Genomic DNA, 6,000 nt, shown 5'->3' with positions numbered 1-6,000 from the left:
CCATCTGCTCAACACACTCTCCTCGCTTGTAAGTATGTTTCCCTCATTATCCTTTATCACCTTTACCTGCTGCACATCTTTCCTAGCTCTGTCTCTCTGTCTAGCCAATCGGTACAGGTCCTTTCCTCCCTCCTTAGTGTCCAACCTTTCATACAACTCTTCATATGCCTTATCCTTAGCCTTCGCCACCTCTCTCTTTGCCATGCACCTCATCTCCATATACTCCTGTCTACTTTCTTCATCTCTCTGACAATCCCACTTCTTCTTTGCCAACCTCTTTCTCTGTATACTCTCCTGTACTTCCTCATTCCACCACTATGTCTCCTTGTTGTCCTTCCTCTGTCCAGATGTCATACCAAGAACCTTTCTAGCCATCTCCCTTATTAGCTCTGCTGTAGTTACCCAGGTATTTGTTAACTCTTCACTGCCACCCAGTGCCTGTCTTAACTCATCCCTGAACTCCACCTCACAATTACCCTTTTTAAATTTCCACCATTTGATCCTTGGTGCTGCCCTCACACTCCTCCTCCTCTTCTTGATCACCAACATCATCCTCCAAACCACCATCCTATGCTGCCTAACTACACTTTCCCCAGTCACCACTTTACAGTCTCCAATCTCCTTCAAACTGGCCCTCCTACATAAGATATAATCCACCTGTGTGCATCTTCCTCCACTCTTGTATGTCACCATATGCTCCTCCCTCTTGTTAAAATATGTATTCACCACAGACATGTCCATCCTTTTCACAAAATCCACTACCATCTGACCTTCTGCATTCCTTTGTTTAACACCACACCTACCCATCACTTCCTCATCCCCTCTGTTCCTTTCACCAACATGCCCATTGAAATCTGCTCCAATCACCACTCTCTCACCCTTGGGTACAGTCATCACCACTTCATCCAACTCACTCCAACATTTTTCTTTCTCATCCATCGTGCACCCAGTTTGTGGAGCATATGCACTAACAACATTCATCATTACACCATCAATTTCCAGCTTCATAAACATCATTCTATCTGACACTCTTTTCACCTCCAAAACACTCTTAGCATACTGTTCCTTCAGGATAACTCCTACGTCATTTCTCCTCCCATCCACACCATGATAAAACAATTTTAACCCACCTCTGATACACCTAGCCTTACTCTCCTTCCATCTGGTCTCTTGCACACACAATATACCAACCTTCCTTCTGTCCATTATATTGGCTAGCGCTCTCCCTATACCAGTCAAACTGCCAACGTTCAAAGTTCCGACCCACACTACCACAGTCCTAGCCTTTCTCCTCTCTTCCTGCCTTCAGCCATGCCTTCCGCTTCTTCTCCTCCTTCGGTCAACAGTAGCCCAATTTCTGCCAGCACCCTGTTGGCTAACAGTACTGGTGGCAGTAGTTGTTAACCCGGGCCTCGACCGATGTGGTATGTAAATATTTACTGGTGTCCGCATTAATTATTTGGCGAAGTTTTACGCTGGATGCCCTTCCTGACGCAACCCTCCCCATTTATCCGGGCTTGGGACCAGCACAAAGAAATGCACTGGCTTGTACATCCCCAGTGGCTGGGTTTTGTAGATCACTGAGTATTGCAGTCAATTTGTAATGGTAGATATTGTAGTTTCATACTTCTAATTGTTCAGAAAATGAATGCATATTTATGCAAAACCTGTTATTCTTTTCATTTCTTAAGCGAATTAGAGTAATCTTTAAAATTGTCCCTGATTTTTGACCCCCCCCCCCATTACTTTGCCTTTGTTCACAATTCTTAAAGAAGTACTGTTGTGTGAAACTGTTTGGACATCTGCAAGGGTTAATTCTGAAAAATAACTTTACAGTATGAGTATAGTAATATAATATTGTCAGTGTGACTACAAGCAGTAGAAAGCAATGAGAAATACACTGGCTATGTGGTGTGATACTGTCTGCATGACTGTGGGAGTAATTCATTAAATTGTTGTTACAGAGTAGGGCCTGTGGCCTGCATAGTCTAGCAGTTATGTTCCACATCAGTAACAGAATGACCGGAACCATTGCAATAACATGGCTGAACACAGAAGCAATGCAATGAGCAACAGAATGCAGCTTCATTAGAATGGTATACGATTCACTCATTCACACGCCCTTCCATATGTGCAGTAAGAGCAGGAGAGTAACAGTAGTTGTTGCTTTTACAATAGAAGGTCTCTATGTAGACCCTTTGTAGTTACTGGAAAGCAATCATTGTATATGCTTAGGTTATTTATTTCATAAAATGTGTACCCATAAACAGATCTGCCTTTATGAGGAACATCGGTAAATCTAAGAAGGGCAAGACTAAGGGCCAAAATCATATCACCGTATATAAATTATAGCAATTATGGTAGTATGTGTTATCATAAAAGAAAAAGTAGCACGATAGTAATGCAAGCCATCCCATTCCACTTTCACCCCAGAAATTTTTTTTTTTGTTATAAAACCTGCATTAACTTTACTGCATTGTTTGTGACACATTTATGCTATTGCTGACAGAAAGCTGCCACTTGACCAATACAATAATCAGTTAACACAACAAATAGATGTTACCAGTTACTATAAAATGTGACACACCTTATCATGTAGAAGCCATGCAGTTCATAGGGGTATTTGGCTCTAGATAAAAATAAACCAAACTGCAGTAGTGCAAAGGAGAAATTTAATAAAAACACACATATCAAATAAAACAAAAATCATAAAAGATGAGCACTTTCGTACCCATCAAGGTACTTCATCAGATCTACATTAAAATAGCACTCACATTTTAAATAGCGTTAACAATTAGTGCTGTAAATCAAGTGACTTTAAAATAGGTTTCAGGGGAATAAACTCATTTAACCTCTTACTACCTGTAGCTTGTAAAAGCAGCATCCATTTTATTTCCTGACATTCAGTTCTAGTTACTGTGTCCCCTCCTCTAACACTAGGCTGACAAACCTCCAAAACTAAAAGTTTAAAATGATGACTGTTCCCTGCTAAGGCTACATGCTTAACAAGGGCATTCTTATTATCATTTCTCCGTATACTGCATAAATGTTCACATATCCGGTCCCTCAAGCATCTATTTGTTTTTCCCAAAAAGAACATTTTACAAAGTTCACAAGAGGCCAGATACACTATATTTTTAGTGCTACAATCTGCACAGACCTTGAGCTCATAGACACATTCAGTCACTGGGTGCACAAACATATCATCGCTATTAACAAAAGAACATATGGTACAGTGATGGCAAGGAGAAGTCCTCAACCTACCAGTAGCCAAGCAACTAGCCCCATTTCCAATTGATTTGGTAGCTTTGTAACAGAGCATTCTCTTCAAATCTTTGTTAATAGTGATGATATGTTTGCGCACCCAGTGACTGAATGTGTCTATGAACTCAAGGTCTGTGCAGATTGTAGCACTAAAAATATAGTGTATCTGGCCTCTTGTGAACTTTGTAAAATGTTCTATGTGGGAAAAACAAATAGATGCTTGAGGGACTAGATACACGAACATTTATACAGTATACGGAGAAATTATAATAAGAATGCCCTTGCTATGCATGTAGCCTTAGCAGGGAACAGTCATCATTTTAAATTTTTAGTTTTGGAGGTTTGTCAGCCTACTGTTAGAGGAGGGGACACGGTAACTAGAACTGAATGTCAGGAAATAAAATGGATGCTGCTTTTACAAGCTACAGGTAGTAAGAGGTTAAATGAGTTTATTCCCCTGAAACCTATTTTAAAGTCATGTGATTTACAGCACTAATTGTTAACACTATTTAAGATGTGAGTGCTGTTTTAATGTAGATCTGATGAAGTACCTTGATGGGTACGAAAGCGCTCATCTTTTATGATTTTTGTTTTATTTGATATGTGTGTTTTTATTAAATGTCTCCTTTGCATTACAGCAGTTTGGTTTATTTTTATCTTGGTATACTTCTATAACCAGATTGTGTTCCACCATTTTGTTTTTGCTGGTATTTGGATCTAGCCAAGACTTTTATCTCTAATCCCCATGCTGATATTCCAGATAAGGTTAAATGCCTAAACACAGACTTTTATATTGTAAAACAGATAGCAAACTAGCTGATAGCACCCACATTCTTAAAGTAGTAGGTGCTGCCTCATACTTTATTTTTTGTAATTTTCCTGAAATTCTGGTAAATCATGGATGCTATCTACAGTTTTGATGACTTTCTCAAAGAAGTTCAATAATCCATTGGGTGACATAGGGATTAATATTTAAGATATTTACTCAATTAAGTATATATATATATATATATATATATATATATATATATATATATATATATATATATATGATATCCTTTTGACAAAAACATACTGTTGTGGATCAAGAGCATTAATATTTTTATATTGGAGTTTATGAAATCAGATATAAATTAATAAAGTATATATTTTTGTAAGCTGTACTTTTAGGGCTAATGGGTCTATAGCTCCTGAGATCAACAAAAGGAAGAAAACTGTGGCAAAAATTACGAGATGCAATGCCCAGCAAGCTGACAAAGTCTCTCTTCAATGTAAACAAGCAACTCAGGTGGCTTATCAATTCTACCAAAGCCAGATTTGAGATAAAAATAGTTTCCAAAGCCAAGGATAATCATAAAGCTGTCTTCAGATATGTTCCCAACCTCAAAGACAATACACAACAATGGAATGAAATAACAAAAGAAGAATTACATGTAAAGTATCCTGGTGTCCCATACATCCTGTTTGTAGATGCAGAAAAGTAATTGAGACTGTCTGACATTCCTGCACATAGAACATGCAAAATATGCATTACAGGTTCATGTGTGTGTACTAAGCTAATTACCACTGGGGACTTTTTAAGCCTAGCCATGCACCCCAAATCTCTGAGAAGTTCTGGTACCCTTGGTAAGTGTAAGCAGGAGTTTGGGAAATTAAGCATTTACAAGCCGTGTCCTGAGAGATGAAGCATTTACAGGCTACCTTTGTTCATTAGAGTTAGAGACATAGGTGCCAAACCAGGGAAGAATTTCCTATTTCCCATCCAACAGTCCAAGTTGCACTTGAATTCGGTTATGGAAGAACTCTGCTTCACGTGGATGGGCAGTCTGTTCTAGAGAACGGGTAGTCTCTGGGATACATAACTGTCTCTCCAGTAGGTCTTATTTATATCACATGCAAAGTTTAAGTCTTTAGAATGTGTAATTTTGGTGCTGTTTGTTTTATAGACATGCAGTAGGTCCATCAGAGTGGGGTCTCTGATTAGTCTCACTCCTTCCCTGATTAACCTTGTCTTGTAAATGCCCTAATAAATGTTTACTATCTGTTCATTTTTTTGTTGATAAACAGTGGTTTGTCTCCAATAATTTGAAGGACTTCATCATCCCCTGATAAAATATGACCATTATTTTTAACTATTCCTTTTGTTGAATTATTGCCAACCAAACCATCCAGAAGCATGGAAACAAACTATTTAATAATGGTCACTTTACATTTATTTTTATTTTTCTTAATCTCATTAATGTTCTATTTTTTGAATTCTTCAATAATAATATTATTAATAATCAACTTTGTTTGTTTTTAAAGCCATCAAATTTATCAACATTATTACTTAAATGTTTCTCTCTGAAGCACTGTCCTCTCCCTAAGTTGTTTTAAATAAGTTGAATGCATACAGCTGTAATATAATATCATATTTCTAGCCATGTTTTATAACTAATGATAGGGTTCAGTGTATTACATCCAAATTCCTAGTCTATGTCTACATCAAAAAACAAACCTTAACCTTATCTTTATGGCAACTAAATCTTTAAAATACACAGCATAGTTGATACTCTCAATTAACTCATTTGATTCTTCCTCACTACTACCCCAAATTAAAAATAATATAATCAATAAAATGATGGTCCTTCCTATTATTATCAAAACCTGTAATATTTTAAGAATGAGCACTTCCCAATATGCCATTACTGTGGCAGTTATAGTCACTCCCATTTTTTTATTTAAAAATGCCTATAA

Source organism: Protopterus annectens, chromosome 17.part0 (assembly GCF_019279795.1).
Source record: "Protopterus annectens isolate FY-2018-M chromosome 17.part0, PAN1.0, whole genome shotgun sequence".
Taxonomy (NCBI): Eukaryota; Metazoa; Chordata; order Ceratodontiformes; family Protopteridae; genus Protopterus; species Protopterus annectens.
This window is presented reverse-complemented; position numbering follows the sequence as displayed.